This window comes from Schistocerca piceifrons, chromosome 4, assembly GCF_021461385.2.
Source record: "Schistocerca piceifrons isolate TAMUIC-IGC-003096 chromosome 4, iqSchPice1.1, whole genome shotgun sequence".
NCBI classification, from domain to species: domain Eukaryota; kingdom Metazoa; phylum Arthropoda; class Insecta; order Orthoptera; family Acrididae; genus Schistocerca; species Schistocerca piceifrons.
In genome coordinates this window covers 341834922-341858512 of record NC_060141.1, presented here as the reverse complement: position 1 = coordinate 341858512, position 23591 = coordinate 341834922, and positions in this window count along the sequence as shown.

Sequence of the window (23591 nt, the reverse complement as noted above, 5' to 3'; positions counted from 1 at the left end):
ACTACCATAACAGCTCTTATAATGTCAGTACAATTAAGAAAAGCTGAGTTTATTTCCATTAATGAACAACAGGCGTTCAAAATCGATTCCTTTGGCAAGAACACTTGTTTTAGATGTTGAATGGTATCATTGGCTTAATGTTAACATGACGGTAGTTACAGGTGCTTGGAACAGGGATACAAAGTCAATCACGGGATCTGTTTGACACATGACGTAAATTAAACAGTACTGTTAATGGTTTCCAGAAATTACTGCGACCAGTCGCCTTCTGTTTTATTCTTCAATTTTTATTTTCTATTACCAGTTTCGAACCGTCTAGCGATCCATCATCAGATCGAAAATACTTATTGCATACATGCAGTATCATGCGGTCGTGTTGCCTAGGCAACATGTAAAAACGAAACACGTATAGGCACAGAATGTGGTGAGAACTATTCACGTTATGAGATCTATTTAGCTGTAGTACTTACAGTTATTAGTATCTGACCGTTTGTTTTTGGTGCACACATTATTCTGGAAAACATAACATACGTTTTCCAGTGACGTTAAACTGACATCACAAACTTAGTCACAGGTAACAACTTCCAGCTAAATCGATCTGATAATGCGTAGGTATAATTCTGAGCACATTCAGTGCTCAAATGTTTCATTTTTACATCCTGCCACAATTACACGACCCCAACAATGCTGCAAATATGCAATAAATATGTGCCATCTAATGATGAATCGCTAGGGGATTCGCAACCGGTAATGGAATATACACTGAAGCGCCAAAGAAACCAGTATAGGCATGCTTATTCAAATACAGATATATGCAAACAGGCGGAGTACGGCGCTGCGGTCGGCAACGCCTATAAAAATAACAAGTGACTGGTGCTGTTATTAGAACGCTTACTGCTGCTACAATGGCAGGTTATTAAGATTTAAGTCAGTTTGAACGTGGTGCTACAGCCGGCGTACGAACGATGAGACACAGCATCTCACAGACAGCGATGAAGTGGGGATTTTCCCATACGACCATTTCACGAGTGTACCGTGAATATAAAAAATCAGGTAAAACATCAAATCTCCGACATCGCTGCGGTCGGAGAAGGATCCTGCAAGAACTGGACCAACGACTACTGAAGAGTATCTTTCAACGTGAGAGAAGTGCAACCCTTCCGCAAATTGCTGCAGATTTCAATGTTGGGCCATCGACAAGTGTCACCGTGCGAACGACCCGATCATGATCTATATGGGCTTTCGGAGCCGAAGGCCCCCTCGTGTACCCTTGATGACAGCACGACACAAAGCCTTACGCCTTTCCTGGGCCCGTCAACACTGACAATGGACTGTTGATGACTGGAAACATGTTGCCTGGTAGGACGAGTCTCGCTTCAAATTGTATCGAGCGGACGGACGTGTACGGGTATGGAAAAAACCTCATGAATCCATGGACCTGCATGTCAGCAGGGGACTGTTCAAACTAGTGGAGGCTCTATAATGGTGTGTGTGGGGCGGGGAGGGGGTGGGTGCAGTTAGAGTGATAGCGGACCCGTGATACGTCTAAATACGACTCTGACACGTGACACGTACGTAAGTATCCTTCCCGATCACTTGCATCCATTCACGTCCATTGTACATTCCGACGGAGTTGAACAATTCTACAAGGACAATGCCAAACCCCACGCGCTCAGAATTGCTGCAGAGTGGCTCCAGGAACAGTCTTCTGAATTTAAACACTTCTCATGGCCAGAAAACGCCAGAGACATGAACATTATTGACCATATCTGGGATGCCTTGCAATGTTCTACTCGGAAGAGATCTCAGCCCGCTCGTACTCTACGGATTTATGGACAGCCCTGCTCAATTCAAGGTGTCAATGCCCTCCAGCACTACTTCAGACATTAGACGAGTCCATGGCACGTCGTGTTGCGGCATTTCTGCGTGCTTGCGGGGGCCCTACGCGATATTGGGCGGGTATACCAGTTTTTCTGGCTCTTCAGTGTAAAACTCGAAGAATAAAACAAAAGGCGATTGGTTGCAGAAATTTCTCGAAACTTCTGTTCATCACAGTCGCAGTATTTCACACCCATAATGGCTAAAAGTTTTAGTACTGTCAGTGGCAAAGAAGGATCTGTTATGTTACAAAACCAGGTTTGGTGAGCTATTTCCGATTTTTAAATGCGCATGGTTACCATTTTATATGGTTCTTAATCCAGCAATGCTGTTATATCACATACATTATCAAAGATTTCCTCGCAAATGCTAATCTTAAGACATTTTACAAAACAAAAGGGGCATGAAAGGGAACCAGTAGTTGGGAAGGGAGTGAGACAGGGTTGAAGCCCCTCCCCGATGTTATTAAATCCGTATATTGAGCAAGCAGTGAAGGAAACAAAAGAAAAATTCGGAGTAGGTATTAAAATCCATGGAGAAGAAACAAAAACTTTGAGGTTCGCCGATGACATTGTAATTCTGTCAGAGACAGCAAAGGACTTGGAACAGCAGTTGAATGGAATGGACAGTGTCTTGAAAGGAGGATATAAGATGAACATCAACAAAAGCAAAACAAAGAATGTAGTCGAATTAAGTCGGGTGATGCTGAGGGTATTAGATTAGGAAATGAGACACTTAAAGTAGTAAAGAAGTTTTTCTATTTGGAGAGCAAAATAACTGATGATGGTCGAAGTAGAGAGGACATAAAATGTAGACTGGCAATAGCAAGGAAAGCGTTTCTGAAGAAGAGAAATTTGTTAGCATCGAGTATAGATTTAAGTGTCAGGAAGTCGTTTCTGAAAGTATTTGTATGGAGTGTAGCCATGTATGGAAGTGAAACGTGGACGATAAATAGTTTGGACGAGAAGAGAATAGAAGCTTTTGAAATGTGGTGCTACAGAAGAATGCTGAAGATTAGATGGGTAGATCACATAACTAACGAGGAGGTATTGAATAGGATGGGGAGGAGAGAAGTTTGTGGCACAACTTGACTAGGAGAAGGGATCGATTGGTAGGACATGTTCTGGGCCATCAAGGGATCACCAATTTAGCATTGGAGGGCAGCGTGGAGGCTAAAAATCGTAGAGGGAGACCAAGAGATGAATACACCAAGAAGATTCAGAAGGATGTAGGTTGCAGTAGGTACTGGGAGATGAAGAAGCTTGCGCAGGATAGAGTAGCATGAAGAGCTGCATCAAACCAGTCTCAGGACTGAAGACCACAACAACAACAATGGACTATTTTTGGACAATACAATAAGAAACTTAGACGATAACTCTTGGAAACCCTATGCTGTGTGAGTGTTTGTGTGTGTGTCTGTATGTGTAACGCACTAACATCGATAAATTGCTTAACCAGTACGGAAGGTATCTCCGCATAAGTTCTTCCCAAAGTAAGAATTACTCAGTGAGAAATCTGGGATTCCCACGTGAAATTCCCTCGGACTGTGTGAGGCTACATGCCAGACTGCATAGCCACGGCCTTGCTGGCAATGTGGGTAAGCTAGCTCGCTGTCTCCTCGTTATGAATAAATGGCTGAGGCGGCGCGCCGGAATGTCGGGCATCCGTCTCCTGAAGGTGCGAGCGCGAGGTGGGAAACGCCAGTGCCCGGCAGCCGCCAACGTTTTAATGGCCTCAGGAGCTCATTTAGCCTACCGCTCTGCTCTCCTGAGTGATGACAATAAAAAAGAAAAGAACCCTGAGGCACCGCCACCCGGCCTTATTTCGGACACTCGCGCTGCTTTATTCGGAGGAAATTATGCATCGAAAATTTATCGTTCTACAAAGAAGCCGGACACGCTGAAATGTTCGTCGGATGTTTTTGAACAGGTGTGTGTGTGTGAGAGAGACTCTTTATTCACACGGGAATGCTCGTTGTTTTGACATAACACCTGCTGCGGATACGTCCAATGCTGGCTGCCTTGACACCTGTCTACGGTACTCCCGAGGCCAGTCGAGCTTTCTACTCAATTCGTTTGAAGTGAATTTATACGAATGTCATGCATAGCTTCTTTCTTCGTGTCGTAGGCACAGGAAATAGCCTCAGAACGCTGGATACTTGGTCTATCGCCCTTATACAGCGTGTCTGTAATTACACTACTGGCCATTAAAATTGCTACCCCACGAAGATGACGTGCTACAGACGCGAAATTTAACCGACAGGAAGAAGATGCTATGATATGAAAATGATTAGCTTTTCAGAGCATTCACACAAGGTTGGCGCCGGTGGCGACACCTACAACGTGCTGACATGAGGAAAGTTTCCAACCGATTTCTCATACACAAACAGCAGTTGACCGGCGTTGCCTGGCGTAACGTTGTTGTGATGCTTCGTGTAAGGAGGGGAAAGGCGAACCATCACGTTTCCGACTTCGATAAAGGTCGGAATGTAGCGTATCGCGGTTGCGGTTTATGGTATCACGACATTGCGTTGGTCGAGATCCAATGATTGTTGGCAGAATATGGAATCGGTGGGTTCAGAAGGGTAATACGGAACGCCGTGCTGGATCCCAACGGCCTCGTACCACTAGCAGTCGAGGTGCCATTCATCTTACCCGCATGGCTGTAACGGATCGTGCAACCACGTCTCGATCCCTGCGTCAACAGATGGGGACGTTTGCAAGACAACAACCATCTGCACGAACAGTTCGACGACGTTTGGAGCAGTATGGACTATCAGCTCGGAGACCGTGGCTGCGGTTACCGTTGACGCTGCATCACAGACAGGAGCGCCTGCGATGGTGTACTCAACGACGAACTAGGGTGCACGAATGGTAAAACGTCATTTTTTTCGGATGAATCCAGCTTCTGTTTACAGCATCATGTTGCTCGCATCCGTGTTCGGCGATATCGCGGTGAACGCACATTGGAAGCGTGTATTCGTCATCGCCATACTGGCGTATCACCTGGGGTGATGGTACGGTGTGTCATTGGTTACACGCCTCGGGCACCTCTTGTTCGCATTGACGGCACTTTGAACAGTGGATGTTACATTTCAGATGTGTTACGACCCTTGGCTCTACCCTTTATTCGATCCCTGCAAAACCCTACATTTCAGCAGGAAATGCACGACCGCATGTTGCAGGTCCTGTACGGGCCTTTCTGGATACAAAAAATGTTCGACTGCTGCCCTGGCCAGCACATTCTCCAGATCTCTCACCAATTGAAAATGTCTGGTCAATGGTGGCCGAGCAACTGGCTCGTGACAATACGCCAGTCACTACTCTAGATGAACTGTGGTATCGTGTTGAAGCTGCATGGGCAGTTGTACCTGTACACGCCATCGAAGCTCTGTTTGACTCAATGCCCAGGAGTATCAAGGCCGTTATTACGGCCAGAGTTGGTTGTCCTAGGTACTGATTTCGCAGGTTCTATGCACCCAAATTGCGTGAAAAGTAATCACATGTCAGTTTTAGTGTAATATATTTGTCCAATGAATACCCATTTATCATCTGCATTTTCTTTGTGTAGCAATTTTAATGGCCAGTATTGTAGACTTAGAAGCGATGCTGTTGCACACGCCTTCAAACACGATAAAATGTTACATTTTGCACTTCTACTAAACTCATTTGGTATCTCTGTCCATTATAGAGGCACGATATCGTGACCGCATTTATTACAGTGAGGAAGAGCCGTTCGCAAGGCCCACAGACAGGTGATCTGGGGTCTCCAAGGGCATCCGGAGATAGGCACCTGCAGAGTTTATCATATACAGGGCGTTTGGGAATTGTCATTACGAACTTCTCGGACTTGTAGCGGGGAGTGAGTATCTACTAATCTGAATAAAACCAAGGTCCGGGAACGTCATCCAATGACGGAGGTAGATAAACTAAGGAACAGCATTCTAGTATTAACCACGTCGAAGACAACAACGTAGTTAACATCCGTATCCTGTTCTTCTGTAGACCTATAAATTACATATTGTGGAGAAAACTACAGCTATTTACATTGGTATCCTGCCCTTCAGTTGACACAGATACTACCTACTGCGAAGAAGACAACACTGGTACAGAAAAAAGCGACCAATCAAACACCCATATTACCAACGGATAAAAGAGCGAGAAACCCACCGTTGGTATTCTGTACTTCAGTTGAAATATGTAGGTCAACTGAAAAATAGGATACTAGTACTACCCAACACGAAAAGAACGAAAACCCTAACATTGGTATCCTATTCTTTACCCATGGCGGATACAACGATAAATTAAAGCGTGTGCACAAATTCCTTAAAATGACGACCAACAACAAAATCCGTACGTAGTTTCTTTCTTTTAATGATACATTCATTTATTTAACTTTACGATTTTACGTTTCCCAAGACAACCGCTTTATTACTTATAGCTCAGAAACAAACAAATTATCATCTATGACGTCATTGCTCAAAGCCAACGAGTTGAATAATGTTCCTTAGTCTTAGCGGTAGAACAGACCTTTCTGGAGATTCTTTCGTATAACGTTTCTTACATGTCTGAACGTGATAATGCATTCCTCATTAATACAGACTCAATTAGTGTCAATCACAGTTTAAATTACTGGCTGCATACACACATTCTGAGATTCACACGAACATAATGTAGATAAATTTTAGCGCTCGTAAGTTGAAATCTTTTGGGTACTTGTTTCAGAGTTAAAATTTTGCAGCAGTGGCGGAACGAACTCATAATACACAATGTGCCACTCTGTGCTTCTGAGTGTGCACAAAGCAAGTGGTTATGTAAGTGTGAAACATTTAACAAATGAAGCTCACGTTGAAGCCTACACGTGATCCATTAATTACGCTCGCTCGCCGGGCGCGCATTCTGCGTCATGGTTCACAGCCGGCAGCAAACCGCTCGTAAATCTACGGTTGGCCTTCGCGCCAGCTGTTGCAGCAGTTGCTTCACTACGTTACTCAAGGACTGGAAGTCTATATGCAATAAGGAAGGGGCTTTTGTGCACTGATGTGAAGGGTGAGTGCGTTATTTATTCAGTTTGAGTACAATGTCTAGTATTACTTTCATGGTCCTTAAGATCTGTATCATCTGCTCTAAACATAATATCAACAATAATCACTTATCTTCACGAAAGATACTCAGTATCAGCTTTCCTTTGATTTCATCTCTCTCTTTTCTCGCGTTATTGCACTTAATCCCTATTTCGTATATCTACCATCATCAAAAACCTCACAATAACCACAAACTGAAAGTCGAAAACGAAGATTTCTCTTGAGTTACTACGTTTACATGTAGTATTCTTAGATGGCAAAGAAGATAATTCTGACGAACGACATTCTTTGGCAGCATAGGAGCAGCTTAAGAGAGCGAGAAATCATTGAGCTCACAATTTTTATCTCGAGGATTCAAGACAGGGCCTGCTCCGACTTCGTGGGTCTTGTGTGGCAAAAACTGGTTAAAATTAGTCTCGTATGTTCTGAAAAGCCGTTGACCTGCATGAGAGGATGTTATCACGTGAGTATTTGTTTACACGAAGCGTACGTTGAGTGAGGCTGGATGGACTATTTAAGGGATTTCTAGTGTATCCGTCAATCTACACTCATGCTCATAAATTAAGGATAACTGCAAAACGTGATGCCACACAACGTGGTACTACACAAAACTGGCGCTAATAGCATAGGTACATAGGGAACACACACGACACAGATCTGTAAGTCAACAGTATTGGCGGTAAGTTGAGGAAACCGTCCCGAAACACATGTGCTACAATACTCCACTGTTCCATGCGCATGTATCCCGACATTAATATGGGATATGATCACCATGCACACGTACACAGGCCGCACACCGGGTTGGCATACTCTGGATGGGGCGGTCGAGCAGCTGCTGGGGTGTAGCCTCCCATTCTTGCATCAGTGCCTGTCGGAGCTCCTGAAGTGTCCTAGGGGTTTGAAGACGTGCAGCGATACGTCGACCGAGAGCATCCCAGACGTGCTCGATGGGGTTTAGGTCTGGAGAACAGGCAGGCCACTCCATTCATCTGGTATCTTCTGTTTCAAGGTACTCCACCACGATGGCAGCTCGGTGGGGCCGTGCATTATCATCCACCAGGAGGAAGGTGGGTCCCACTGCCCCCCTGAAAAGGCGGACGTACTGGTACAAACTGACTTCCCGATACACGTGACCTGTTACAGTTCCTCTGTCAAAGACATGCAGGGGTGTATGTGCACCAATCATAATACCACCCCACACCATCAAACCATGACTTCCACAAAGGTCCTTTTCAAGGACATTAAGAGGTTGGTATCTGGTTCCTGGTGCACGCCAGATGAAAACCCGGCAAGAATCACTGTTCAGACTATAAGTGAACTCGTCCATGAACATAACTCAGGACCACTGTACCAATGACCATGTACTGTGTTCTTGAGACCAGGCTTTACGGGCTCTCCTGTGATCAGGGGTCAGTGGAATGCACCTTGCAGGTCTCCAGGTGAATAAACCATGTCTGTTCAGTCGTCTGTGGATTGCGTGTGTGGAATAAACTGTTCCAGTGGCTGCGTTAAGTTCCCTAGCAAGGCTACCTACAGTACTGGCTCTGAGCACTATACGACTTAACTTTTGAGGTCATCAGTCGCCTAGAACTTAGAACTAATTAAACCTAACTAACCTAAGGACATCACATACATTCATGCCCGAGGCAGGATTCGAACCTGCGACCGTAGCGGTAAAGGAAGGCACAGGTATCAAAATTGCATATCTGACAACGCTTGTCCAATGGAAAGAAAACGCCTTGTGAGGCTGAAAAAGCTTTTTAAGTATTAACAATGAAGAAAAATAACGAAAATAAATTCAGTTCTTCATTTGTGTTACTGTATTGCCCGTAGCTGCTTTACAATTCTTGAGGGTACTTTTGTTCCGTCGTTACAAGACGCTTTTCGCTTTATTAAAGTAAAGTGTTATCAATGACTTGAAATTAAAAATATTTACAATTGTTATTGTTTTTAAGAACGAAAAACAGTTCGTTAACAGTTTGTTGGCTTTTACTTACGGTAATCGTCTACATCAGGAAATGTCTTCTGTCAACATGTCATTGAGGAAAGGAACCAAAGACGTGCCACCAGACGGCATTTCCTGAAACAGTCCAGAATCCAAGCAGAAATTACTGTAATTAAAAACCAACAAACTGTTAACGAACTGTTTTTCGATCTTAAAAACAAATCAGATTGTGAATGTCTTTTATTAGAGGCCACTGATGATGCTTTACTTCGATAAAGCGGAACGTGTCCTGTGAGAAAAACATGCATTTTCTTGTAGTTGTAATGGCAGACCAAAAATACCCCCTAGAAAAATAAATTCATTGTTATTGCGTTATTGCACAATTTCTGTCTTGACAGTTCACTTTAGACAACGTTCCTTCAGGTATGCATGAATGTCTGTAGGAATATTGTCTAACATGGACTGTCACTGCAGACACTGTACAATAACATAATAAGTATTACATGAGTCAACGAGTTAAAACGATAATCACATAGAACTTCCCTCTCTGGCGGGAATCATACAGTGTGTGTGAGCACTAGAATTTGCGGACAGCAGCAGGGTAATGACGATACTGGCACACTTTTCATATCAAATTAATGTGTAAATTAATTAAATTGTGACAACTGATTGATTTATGACCTCAAACAATTGTTGTGATGAGTGGTTTATGATCTCCTGAGGATTATTTATGACCCCTGAGAATAATCCACCCTTCTGAGAAACCCCCATGCCATACTCCTCCCCTCCATCCTCCCCCACCCCTCTGGGTAGTCCCCAGCCTCTCTGTCCTCACCCTCACCGATACAAGCACACTTTTAATATCAAATTAATTGACTAATTAATTAAACTGATCAATTAATTAACTCCTCCCCACCTGCAAAATCGACCAACCCCCTTCTCTCCCCCAGTTCGTCCCCCCTCTTCTCCAACCAGGAACTGGTGGGAAAACTCATTGTGTGCTGGAGAAGAAGGATCTTGATATACAAAATTTGAATCCACTGCAACAGTGATAATATATTATGCATATTCTTTATTTAATCAGCTTATGGGAGACAGGGCTCTCCCAAATGGTAGAGTTCACATCTTCCCCCACTTCCCATGATGTAATAATAGTAAGCACAGAGGAATGGAATATATTAGCCATTGCTTATGATAGCCCACGTGTATGTCTATCATCCAGGATCCAGCCACCTCATGTGTTCTAGCATGTGCAGGTCAGGAGAGAAGTCCGCACACAAGTCTGGCCCACAGAGCAGGAGACAACTTCATTCTGTTCCACTACCACTGACAGAATGAGTCCAGAGATGTTCGCCTTGATTTATGTGCCTTGACTGAGCTGGTTCACAAAACTGCCACAGAAAGCGCTTCAAACAGATTTTTTTTTTTTTTTTATCACATAGCACTTCCCTATGGAACCAAAAGGAAGACAGCATTCACCTGAAAATTGGTGTGAACCAATAGGAATGCAGGAACAATATGTTCAGTCACATGGTTTGACCTCAGGAAGATGTAAGACAGAGGCGCCATCAGTCCCAGTCAGTCAGAGAAAGAACCATGAAGTGTCAACAGCAGCTGAGATCCTCATGTGCCTCCGCATCGCAGAAGAACTGTAATATTCAGTACTCATTACATGTCTTTCTTACTAGTCGTATTACTGCATGTAATGATTCCTCCTCTTCTGCCGTTCGGAGTGGCCGAGCGGTTCTAGGCGCTACAGTCTGGAGCCGCGAGACCGCTACGGTCGCAGGTTCGAATCCTGCCTCGGGCATGGATGTTTGTGATGTCCTTAGGTTAGTTAGGTTTAACTAGTTCTAAGTTCTAGGGGACTAATGACCTCAGCAGTTGAGTCCCATAGTGCTCAGAGCCATTTGAACCATTTTTTGTGGCAAAGCAAATGTTTTCATCTCATTGCTAACACACATGGATGGAGTCCGCTTTGAGTGTGTATGTGCGTTTTCAGAAACGTTTTTACAAACCAAATACCAGTTACTTTAAAAGATACTGCGTAGTGTAAATGGTGTAACATACACGACATTCAGTTAAATCAGTCATATTCCCCTGCCAGAAAAAGTAAAGCCAAACACGTATTCCTGTATTTTTAGTTGTCGTATCGGTGTTGACGTATTTTATTTGAGTCATGCATATTACAGAATCCCAAAACAGTTGGTGAGGGATAATTCAAATCTCTTACAGCTTTCATACAGAACAATTTGAATATAAAATATATTTACCAAATGCATGTAGGAACCAACATGTCATTTGATGATTTTGTAAAGATATGCACAGATTGTTGGAATCACCAACACTATGGTGTTTTCGTTATTGATAAATCAAGAAAACTGTATGACAGTAGGTACAGATGGAACTTCCAGGAGATTCTTTGTATATAGCTTAGAAAAAAGTGATGAGTACTTAGTATACACTGCACCATGGACAAGTTCACATTTTTGTCAGACACACAGCCTGAGAGGATATGTGAGCATGTATACAGTATAGAATAAATCTGTACATAGATGGAAAATTTCAGTCTCTTGAATGTAAAGTTAAGGAGCTGGAGACATATGCTCAGGCCCTTCTGAGACTAACCACGAACCAGATGCTAGGTATTAAGGAACTAGAGACATACACATGTGTCGCTCTGAGAAAGAAAGTAGATGTCTTAGCTGTAAAGGGTGATGGAATTAAAAAGAAAGTACTTGACTTAACTGTAAAGCTCGAGCAAAATGTATATAACATGCAGCCTGTGAAGCAAACACATCCAGTACATAACAAGATGTCACCTAAGCACAGGGTCGTCGCTGTGTAGAAGGCCGTTTGAGAGAAGTTACAAGCTTCTAAGATTAGCACATTTACATCAAGAGCAGACACTGATAGAAACCTCTAAGCCAGTGACTGAATCCCTTGAAGAACGCTAAGCGAAATTACACAACAACAGTGATGCTATTGCTGGATTCTTAAACTGTTGCAGCAATTCTAGGGTAGGCAAAATATTCGACAGCAGTGATGAAAAACCAGAGCGTTAGGCATGCAGCCTGTAAGTTCAAATGAGAAAACAGTACAGATAGTCAATAGGGAATTCCAAAGAACACCAGCTCTACTGAACTTCATTTTCCTTAAACTGTCAAAAACAGTAAAATTTTCACCCAAAGATCTGGAGATGTGTGGTGAAATACTGCAATTGACTAGTGTACAAAGGAAAGCAAGAAACCAAAAAATGGTTCAAATGGCTCTGAGCACTATGGGACTCAACTGCTAAGGTCATTAGTCCCCTAGAACTTAGAACTAGTTAAACCTAACTAACCTAAGGACATCACACACATCCATGCCCGAGGCAGGATTCGAACCTGCGACCGTAGCGGTCTCGCGGATCCAGACTGCAGCGCCAGAACCGCGCGGCCACTTCGGCCGGCAAGAAACCAATGCAGTGCAAAATATGGAGACATTATAGAACCATTATTAGATGGTCGGTATAGCAGTGGTGAAGGTATTAAAATGAGTGTTAAAGAGTCAGCAATGAGCACCCTCAATATACACTACAACAATCCCAATGAGATAACAGCTTGACTATGACTACTCATGGCCTCAGCTGCTGCGGGCAATACCACCCATTCGAATCAGGTTGTTTCAGTAATTTCAGAACTTAGAGAGAGAGAGAGAGAGAGAGAGAGAGAGAGAGAGATCTAATCTACACTCCTGGAAATGGAAAAAAGAACACATTGACACCGGTGTGTCAGACCCACCATACTTGCTCCGGACACTGCGAGAGGGCTGTACAAGCAATGATCACACGCACGGCACAGCTGACACACCAGGAACCGCGGTGTTGGCCGTCGAATGGCGCTAGCTGCGCAACATTTGTGCACCGCCGCCGTCAGTGTCAGCCAGTTTGCCGTGGCATACGGAGCTCCATCGCAGTCTTTAACACTGGTAGCATGCCGTGACAGCGTGGACGTGAACCGTATGTGCAGTTGACGGACTTTGAGCGAGGGCGTATAGTGGGCATGCGGGAGGCCGGGTGGACGTACCGCCGAATTGCTCAACACGTGGGGCGTGAGGTCTCCACAGTACATCGATGTTGTCGCCAGTGGTCGGCGGAAGGTGCACGTGCCCGTCGACCTGGGACCGGACCGCAGCGATTCACGGATGCACGCCAAGACCGTAGGATCCTACGCAGTGCCGTAGGGGAGCGCACCGCCACTTCCCAGCAAATTAGGGACACTGTTGCTCCTGGGGTATCGGCGAGGACCATTCGCAACCGTCTCCATGAAGCTGGGCTACGGTCCCGCACGCCGTTAGGCCGTCTTCCGCTCACGCCCCAACATCGTGCAGCCCGCCTCCAGTGGTGTCGCGACAGGCGTGAATGGAGGGACGAATGGAAACGTGTCGTCTTCAGCGATGAGAGTCGCTTCTGCCTTGGTGCCAATGATGGTCGTATGCGTGTTTGGCGCCGTGCAGGTGAGCGCCACAATCATGACTGCATACTACCGAGGCACACAGGGCCAACACCCGGCATCATGGTGTGGGGAGCGATCTCCTACACTGGCCGTACACCACTGGTGATCGTCGAGGGGACACTGAATAGTGCACGGTACATCCAAACCATCATCGAACCCATCGTTCTACCATTCCTAGACCGGCAAGGGAACTTGCTGTTCCAACAGGACAATGCACGTCCGCATGTATCTCGTGCCACCCAACGTGCTCTAGAAGGTGTAAGTCAACTACCCTGGCCAGCAAGATCTCCGGATCTGTCCCCCATTGAGCATGTTTGGGACTGGATGAAGCGTCGTCTCCCGCGGTCTGCACGTCCAGCACGAACGCTGGTCCAACTGAGGCGCCAGGTGGAAATGGCATGGCAAGCCGTTCCACAGGACTACATCCAGCATCTCTACGATCGTCTCCATGGGAGAATAGCAGCCTGCATTGCTGCGAAAGGTGGATATACACTGTACTAGTGCCGACATTGTGCATGCTCTGTTGCCTGTGTCTATGTGCCTGTGGTTCTGTCAGTGTGATCATGTGATGTATCTGACCCCAGGAATGTGTCAATAAAGTTTCCCCTTCCTGGGACAATGAATTCACGGTGTTCTTATTTCAATTTCCAGGAGTGTAATAAGTATGAAGACAGGAGTTCGACAATGCACATAAGCCAGCACTGAAAGATACCCTCATAGGCATGTTATGATTAAAGGTTTGGATGACTTATGGCACGTTGGTCTTGTAGACATGATGGAATATTGACATGAGAGTAATGGATTGAAATGTATTTTATTGGTTATTGATACATACTCCAACTTTGCCTGGGCATAACCTGTTAAAACAAAAACGGGGAGAGGTGTTGCAGAGGTGTTTCAGCATGTGTTACAGACAGGAACAAATCAATGCCTTGACAACCTCCGAGTTTTAAATAGGTATTTCAAGACTATGATGCAGCAGTATGAAATACATCACTACTCAACATTCATCCACGTGAAGGCCACTGTCGAGGAATATCAGAATAGGACAGTAAAAGGTCAAATGTGATGCATTTTAATCTTCAAGGCTCAGACAAATAAACAGAAGTCCTCCCTTCCAGAAATAACTGCACAGTATCGAACCAAACACAGCATAATAAAATGAGAGGAATTGATGTTCTTGATAATGGACTCATGGATACAGTGTACTATTGTATTAAAATGTGTATCTGCATAAACAGAGATTTAATGTGGGTGATTTGGTACGTCTCTAAAAACACATGACGGTATTTGAGAAGTCATACCTTCCAAACTGGTCAAGTGAAATAGTCACAGTTTGCAAAGTGCCAAAACTTACATATTAAATGATTGCAGCGGCACTGAAATTTCAGGAAGCTTTTATACTAAGGAAACGTAGGAGAGCTCAGAATCACACTTGTTTCTCATAGAACATTTCATGAGACGTCGAGTGAACATAGCGCTAGTTAAATGGCTTGGTTTTCCTGCAACACATAACAGCGTGATTGTCGCTGACGATCTGCCATGTAATGTGGTGCACAGAGCACAACCAGCATAGTAGCATTACATGTGTGATAGGAGACACATTATAGGATTTGGTGATATTATCGACAAACATTCCGTCGAGCTGCAGATTCTGGGCTATAATTACTGCAAACCTGGGCGAAGCTTCAAAAAGGTTTGACTTATGGTGATAAGGGGATTAACCTGCTTGATGACGCGTGTTTGGAATAAGACACTGCATACACAGAACAAAAAGATCTCCCTGGAAATCACACTTCAGATCGAATTTTAGCTGATAAAGCCAAGCCAGTGCATGGGAGAAAGGATATTGGTATAGGACAGCACACTACAGCAGTTTTAGTTGATAAAACCATGGGTGGTAAATGTAAGTTGGTCTGGAGTGTGAATTTGAAGCAAGTTATGAAATCTGCACTTCATGCACTGAAGAAGATGACGATGATGAAGAAGAAGCCGCCAGTGAGAGTTGTTTAAATACTGCATTCTGACAGCGATGTATGTGATTAAAAGTGCCCCAAAGCATAAAGGAATGGTTAAAGCACACAGGGTTCTGCCGATACCCAAGACATCGGGTGGAATTATCCCCTTCCTCATTCCTGCCCTCGCAGGTTTCTCGGCGATGGGTTCACTGGCTGGTCATGCTGTGGTTATTGCCAGAACAGTGAAGAACTCACAGAACCCCCAGGAGCAGCTACAGGAAGCAAGAAGACATAACCGCATGATGGAAGCAGCAGCCATTGGAAAAGGACTCTACCTGAAACCGTACAAGAAAGCACTAGATCTCTTCATAAATAAAAAAAAGCCCGTTAGATATGTTACAGGACAGACCGCTTAAAAATATAGATCTGCTCAAGTTAGTTAGGAAAAAATTCAACGTTTCAGGATTCTGTGGTGTGTTTATGCAGGATACATTACCGAAGAGTTTGTGGGTATCTAGAGAATATAAAAAACTCCTCCCACACAGGCCATGAAAGTCCAAAGGTACCGACCGGCCGCCGTGTCATCCTCAGCCCACAGGCGTCACTGGATGCGGTTATGGAGGGTATGTGGTGAGCACACCACTCTCCCGGCCGTATATCAGTTTCCGAGACCGGAGCCGCTACTTATCAATTGAGTAGGTCCCCAGTTTGCCTCACAAGGGCTGAGTGCATCCCGCTTGCCAACAGCGTTCGGCAGACCGCATGGTCACCCATCCAAGTGCTAGCCCAGGCTGACAACGCTTAACTTCGGTGATCTGACGGGAACCGGTGCTACCACTGCGGCAAGTACGTTGGCCATCCGGAGAATATGGGATGGTGAATTTCGATGATGCTTCGGGACCAGGAACCCACCAGATGGCGTATATTAAGAAAAATGCAAATAACTTCGACTATTTCGATTCGTTTGGAGACCTGCAGCTGTCAGAAGAGTTAACAACGACACTTCACGGACAGGAGATGGGGGTTCTACAATTTTCATCGCTATCAAGACTTTAATACGTACTTATGTAGACATCTGTGCACCATATTTCTCTTAACGTTTGCGAAAAAGCATATACATGAGGGAATGCATTAAGGTTGAGGTTCAGATGCAGTGTCTTATACTCTCCCTATAAACGAAGGATCGTCAGTATTACGCGCGAATTACTTCCCACCGGCTGATTTAAGCAACGAGAAGTTGAGTATTGCGCTGATTGGACTACAGACGTACAACAGCATCACAAAGGTTAACAATAAACTTCATGTGTTAATTAATGGTGGAAAAGAAATCGTGAGAATAGAACCTGGTGCATACGATACTGACGATTCAAAGTACGTATTAAAACGGTCAGGAAAAGGGATTGCGCTACTTGGAATCATCAATAAACTTAAATCTGAACTAAAGGCAATGAGTGCAACGATTGACTTCAACCAGAAAGGTTCTGTAGTGAGGCTACTGGGTTTCACAAAATAACGGGTTACAAAGGAGAATAAAGGACAGGCTATGAAGGAGAATCCTAATAAATTCCACAGATACTACCAGTCAGTGGATATACTTCCTGTCTGTACAATCCGTGTCGAGTGTATCATTGCAACAAGCTCTTATGTGAACAACAGCTTGATTCATACAATTTACGGATTCTTTCCATCAGTGGGAACAGACTATAAGATCGTTGAGACCCCTACTAACGCTATTTACCTCCCAGTAACAGTTTAGGCGCTGGAGTATCTGCAGCTGCGTACTGTGGACCAGAATAATCAATTTGTCGTATTTCGCGGCGAGGAAAGCATTGTGGGGCTATGTCTAAAATGGAACCATCACTGGTCCTAAACGTGCAGAGACGCAGAAACAAGAGCGGTGAGCTTCAAACAATCAGGGATCGCAGCGTCCCCACATTGTCGATGGAGACATAATGGGCATAAGCTATAAAACCAAAATGCACAAATCACAGCATGGCACTTTACAACAGAACAGCAAAGTGATAACACGTCCGAACAACGGGTTTCTTAAATCAGTGGGTCCGAAGCCGCGGAATGACGTCGTTTGATATAAGTAGCCCACTGGAATATGATGAGTGTATTATAGGCCAGGAATACTTCTCGAATGAACCTTATGCATCAATGACATTTAACAAGAACGATGAAATTTTGAGTGCTATCCAACACCAGTACCTTTTAACCCTCCCATGAAAAAGCTTTATTTATCTGGATGCATTATCTACAAAAAGGAATGATAATGCTACAGTGGCATCGAACCTTACACATAATACTTTAGCATTCCTGTTCCATGAGATATAATATGAAGTTAACAGGGTTGAGATTGATGTACACACATTTTCGCATAAAATCAGCTTTTAAAACATATGTCTCAGCTTTTCCCTCGGATTTGAAAGATTGAGAAAATGCTGTGTGGTTCATAGATGAGCAATTGGACGCAACAGTGGAAGACTACAAGAGATTTACTGCATGCATACGTTTAAAATCACTTATGGGATACTTCGAGGATATGCAGCGAATTGCTCTGAATGCCAAACAGGAACTTATTTTGGTACGGAGGGCAATTCATACTTTCGGGAGCAAAAGAGGAAAGTAAGATCGGTATAGAAAAAAAAAAAAAAAAAACGCCACACATCACTGCATCGGATGAGCAGCACTTGAAGCTTTTAAAAGTTCTAAATGCTGTTGTATTTCTAGTTCTCTTTTTCTGCTCTACTGGAGGCGCTCAGATTCATCATACTTGCATTTCGTTCCAATAGAAGAGCGAATATAGCAAATGATTCCACCAAATTTGTTTAGTGCGGGTTAACTAATGCCAGAGTCTACCTGATCTTTGAATTCTACCCTTATGATAATTTACACATACAGTAGAATGAAATGTATACAACCTAGCATATGACACATGCTTCAAACTATGGAGAAGAAGTGGTTGAATATTTCCTAGAGTGGTGTGGGAGGAGGAGGGGGAGTGGTATATGGTGGAGATTCCTCAGAAGGATGGATTATCCCCTGGGGGTCATAAATAACCCCTGAGGGGGTCATAAATCACTTATCAGAACAACAGGTTAAGGTCATAAATTAGTCAGGTGTCACGATTTAATTTGCATATCACTTTGGTATCAAAATTGCGCCAGTAAAGCCATTACCTTACTACTGTGGAGCAGTGTGCCATATATAACTCTCAATCGGTCTTGTGGACGAGCTTGGACAGCTGAAGTGATTAAGGTGACCACAAAGATTAAGTAGGATATACGGGTTCGAATCCAAGTCCAGCACAAATTTTCGTATGTCACCGATAAATAATACAGCTAAAGTGAATTTAGATTTGTAATTTGTGAATCAAATTTCGTAATATGTAAAATAAATTCAGTCTGATGGAAAGAGCGCATTCTTCCAAAAAATCAATGTTCAATGTTCAATGTGTGTGAAATCTTATGGGACTTAACTGCTAAGGTCATCAGGCCCTAATCTTACACACTACTTAACCTAAATCATCCTAAGGACAAACACACACACCCATGCCCGAGGGAGGACTCGAACCTCCGCCGAGACCAGCCGCACAGTCCATGACTGCAGCGCCTCAGACCGCTCGGCTAATCTCGCGCCCAAAAAATCACATCAGACAAAAAATTAGTGACTCCGAGGAGAGATCATTCCATAAAACATCGTCCTTAGTCTTCATGTTGGTTCCACTTTGACGAGGAAGAGGGTCCACAAGTGTTGGCAGGTATGCCAATTAAGATGAAGCCACTCATTGCTGTAAAGATCCCATGGGGTATCAAATTTGGGGATACTGACTGCTGCATCTCAACTGCTGTTCCAAATAGCCCCAGAAATTTTACATGGGAGCTGGGATGACTTAGTGGGACAATGTGGTGGGTCGCCTCAATGTTCATCAAACAGCGAACTTACGCATGCATTCTTATGAATATGGCTGTTGTCTTCTTTGAACAAGAAATGTCCATAGCCTACCCATAAAGAAGATGCAGAAGAAAGATGAAACATATATCCTGCTTCGTGATGGCTAACATGAACGAATGGTTCCAAGTCATGGCACGAAAAACACCCCGAAACCAAACCACCCCTTGTCTGAATCACACCCTCCAGTCAACTGACTCTGCCGTTTCTGTGCCCTTTTGCCTATCAGAGAGATTACTCCGTGTTACAAAGTTGTTTCTAGACAAGGTGGACAGTCCGCATTGATACATAATCAAGTCTGGCAACATTATTTTATCCATTTGATCACAGAACACTGCAACTGTTTACGTAAATTACAATCTAGGAAATACTGAACACAGTCATTAGCTTTTTTTAAATGGTTTTATTGTACCACTACTAGATTCGGGACAGAGCCAATCGTTACGTGGAAGCGTTGGCTTCTTTGCAAATTTTACATTTTCATCTTCATGAAAAGACCTCCCTTACATAAGACAGAAGTTTGATTTTCTTTGACAAGCCGTACTTATCAATTAACCGAACAAAATACAGGAAGTCAATGCTACCATCTGATGGTAGGCCCAACGCGACTAGCGCCCAAGAGGGCACACATGTTCACAAGATCATGCAGTCTCGTCACGTACCTTGAGTCAGGAAATGGGTTTCTTAGAATCAAGGCAAGTGTCCACACGTCTGGAGTACCGCAGGCACTCACAACGGCATCCAGAGCTACAGCTTCCTTTGACGCAGCACAAGAAGTAGGGGGCGACCGACAACGCAGGAGAGACACCAAAAAAATACAGACGATTAATAGGGGTTCAGCATCTAGGTTGATAGTAAGGAGTATCGTTGGATACACTACATGATTAGCTCCGGTTCACCAGCGAACAATTAAGAAATCAGACATTACATATCTGACATATTAAGGCCTGTGACTGTAGCCTCTTCTCGAGGTCTCTATGACGTTGTAATTCAACAAAATAGCTCGATACGGTACACTGCACGTGCTGACCTAACCTGCCTCGATACAGAGGTCAAGATGTTCTGCAGATCTCTCAGCCAATGAACACATCTGGCCATGGACTGCCGAGAGATGGGTGCACCACTGCTTACCAGTCACTTCAATTAATCTCTCCGATACTGTTGAAGCAGTGCTGAATTAGGTATCCACATCTGTCATCAAAGCAAAGTTCGAGTCGATGTCGAGCTGGATCGTTGTCAGTGTAGCTGCCAGAGGTGGTAGCTCCGAGTTCAAAGTTCCTCACCCAGTACACTCCCAAACCTCATACAGATTTAATCGTGCATTCTTTCGACTGCACTCCACTCCCACAGTAAGAATAATTTAATTATTTTCTGCCCTTCCTTGTGTTGCAGTTGCAATGGCAAGCAGTGTAGCTACACTAAATATGTTTCAAATGGCTCTGAGCACTATGGGGCTTAACTGCTGAGGTCATCAGTTCCCTAGAACTTAGAACTACTTAAACCTCACTAACCTAAGGACAGCACACACATCCATGCCCGAGGCAGGATTCGAACCTGCGACCGCAGCTGTCGCGCGGCTCCAGACTGTAGCGCCTAGAACCGCTCGGCCACTTCGGCCGGCATAGCTACACTGGTGGAAGACATTGAACACGACCTCAAGAAAGCGAGAATGTGTGTAAGCCTATCACATACCTATTATATCCGCTACCTTGTATTTTAGTTTAGTCCATTGATCAGAATGGATTGCAAAAGAAAATCAAACCTCTGTCTTATAATGTTTGCCGGCGCTGCAGTCTGGAACCGCGATACCGCTACGGTCGCAGGTTCGAATCCTGCCTCGGGCATGGATGTGTGTGATGTCCTTAGGTTAGTTAGGTTTAACGAGTTCTACGTTCTAGGGGACTAAAGACCTCAGACGTTGCGGCCCATAATGCTCAGAGCCATTTGAATCTTATAATGTTTAAAGGAGGGCGTCTCAGGAAGAAACAATTGTAAAACTTGGAAAGAAGTCAGCGCTATCATCTGATGCTCGGCTCAGGCCCGAAACTAGTAATGACGCAGTAAAATCATTTTAAAAAAAATTGTAGCTTGTTGCAGCATTTCCTGTTGTGTAATCCACGTAAGTATATTTGTAACGCTCATCCATATTGCCTTGCCACAATATCCTGCTCAGGAACTTCTCCTAAATAATAAGAAAGCAACCTTCTAGTTATACAAAGTTAACTACATTCAGAGAAAGAGAGCAGTCGTGTTACGAAAAGTCATTTGAAAGATGCGGAATTTATTTTCACATATTTACGTAACATTTATGTAATACAGAGCCTTCTAGAATAAAATTTCCTCAAGTATCGAACCCTTCAAAAAACAGCAGTATTTTTTTCGACGCTTTGTGTTTCAACCAAGTGGATATCTAAAATCTTTTTCGTGATGTCCTTCACAGTTTCATTAAAGCACAGCATGATCAAAGATCAAAAAGAAATTTTTTGAAGCCGAAAGACAAAATTGTAACGAATCTCTTGCAAAGTCACATTCAGAGAGACGAGTTGTTTTCTTTTTTTTTTCCTTGGAAACAAGCTGACTGTTCATCTGGGTACTCGGGAGACGTGCACCATTGAGATTAACGAGCGTGAACGCTCGCTTTTCTGTAATATCGTGGAGTTTTTACGTCTCTTCCAGCGGCAGTTAGTCTTCAGGACCCTCAAATTAATTTAGTGATGTATTCTTCTGTCGTTGACAGTGTGTCCTGAAGCTTTGTTATTTACTCTTGTCACAAGCACAAACGACATACATATCTCCTGCGTTAATTAATAGTGGTCTAATTACATTGAAATAAGTAAAGCGGCTTTGGCAACAAAGAGAGCTAAAATTAATTCAAACCTCAAACGATAAAAGAAATTGCTTTATGTTCAGGGAGTCAAATTTAGTTCAGATATTTTTGTGCTAGTTTTGTAGCATTGTGAAACTCGATCCAGTGAAAGAGTGTTCGTACCATCGTTGGTAATCTTTTTTTATTCAGTTTTGTACGTGCTGCAGTCGTTTTTACAGAAAAGTCTTTAGAAAATCAACGTAGATTTAACGTTCTGCTTACACACGCTTTCTGATGACGACAGCTGACATTTATCCTGGTGGCTGAAACTGCCCAGATGCGCCAGTTAACAGCAAAGAAGAAGAGTTTTCATAACCAAGGTTTTCCTGACTCGCAATCTTAATGTTTGACCAGCTGAGAAAGGAGAATCAGCAGCAGACTTATTTTCATCCGTTGGTTGAATAAAATTCAATCAGTCTACAAAGGGGAGTGCTTGCAAAACACTCCTGATGTCCTAGAAAATAATTCAGGTTGAGGGTCCCACATCGAATGGGAAAAACGGCGGATACAAAGACGAGCAGCACGAATTGTCACTGGTTTGTTTAAACCACAGAAGTTGTCATGCAAATGGTGGAAAACTGAAACAAGCAGACAACTGGAGGTGGACGTTAGCAATCCCTTGATAGCCTACTTACGAAGTTTCGAGAACAGTATTAAGTGAGAATTCTAGCAATATGCAACAATATTTTACTTATAGCCTCCGTAAGAATTCTAAAGACAATATCAGATTAATTACTGCACACAGAGAGGCACTGAGGTGATAATTCTTCCCGAGGTCCGTATTGGAACAGCAAAGTCCTTAATATTTGGTACAATGTGAAGTAGCCTCTGCCGTGTATTTCACAATATTTGGCAGAGTATGGATGAAGATTTTAAGACAAATGGCACACTACAGTAGTCTTCATCTGAGGGTAACAAATTTATCTCTCTCTCTCTCTCTCTGTGTGTGTGTGTGTGTGTGTGTGTGTGTGTGTGTGTGTTTGTGTGTGTGTGCGTGTGTGTGTGTGTGTGTGTGTGTGTGTGTGTGTGTGTAAGGGAGTAACTTATCTTTTTTTTGCGAAACGTCTGCGTAACTACTGTGCGTGGAAGCGGTGCCAATGCGGGTGCTCTTTGAGCTTTCTCCGTATGACGGCAATACACGTTTTTCTAGAAATACTCAGTTACGTTGGTCCGAATGTCTCCTGTTAGTAAACCGATGCACGAAGATACGAGGAGAGTCTCCTGCATTGCCTCCTCACAGCAACACGTAATAACGCCAGTATGCTCAGTCTATTTACAGGCCAAACTACATTCAGAACATGAAATGGTTAGGCATAATTTGAAGACTTCGAAGGCAGAACAACAACCATCTGCGAGGTGGACGAGTTGCTTTGCGTTCTCCATCTATATTCATACTCCGCAAGCGACGATA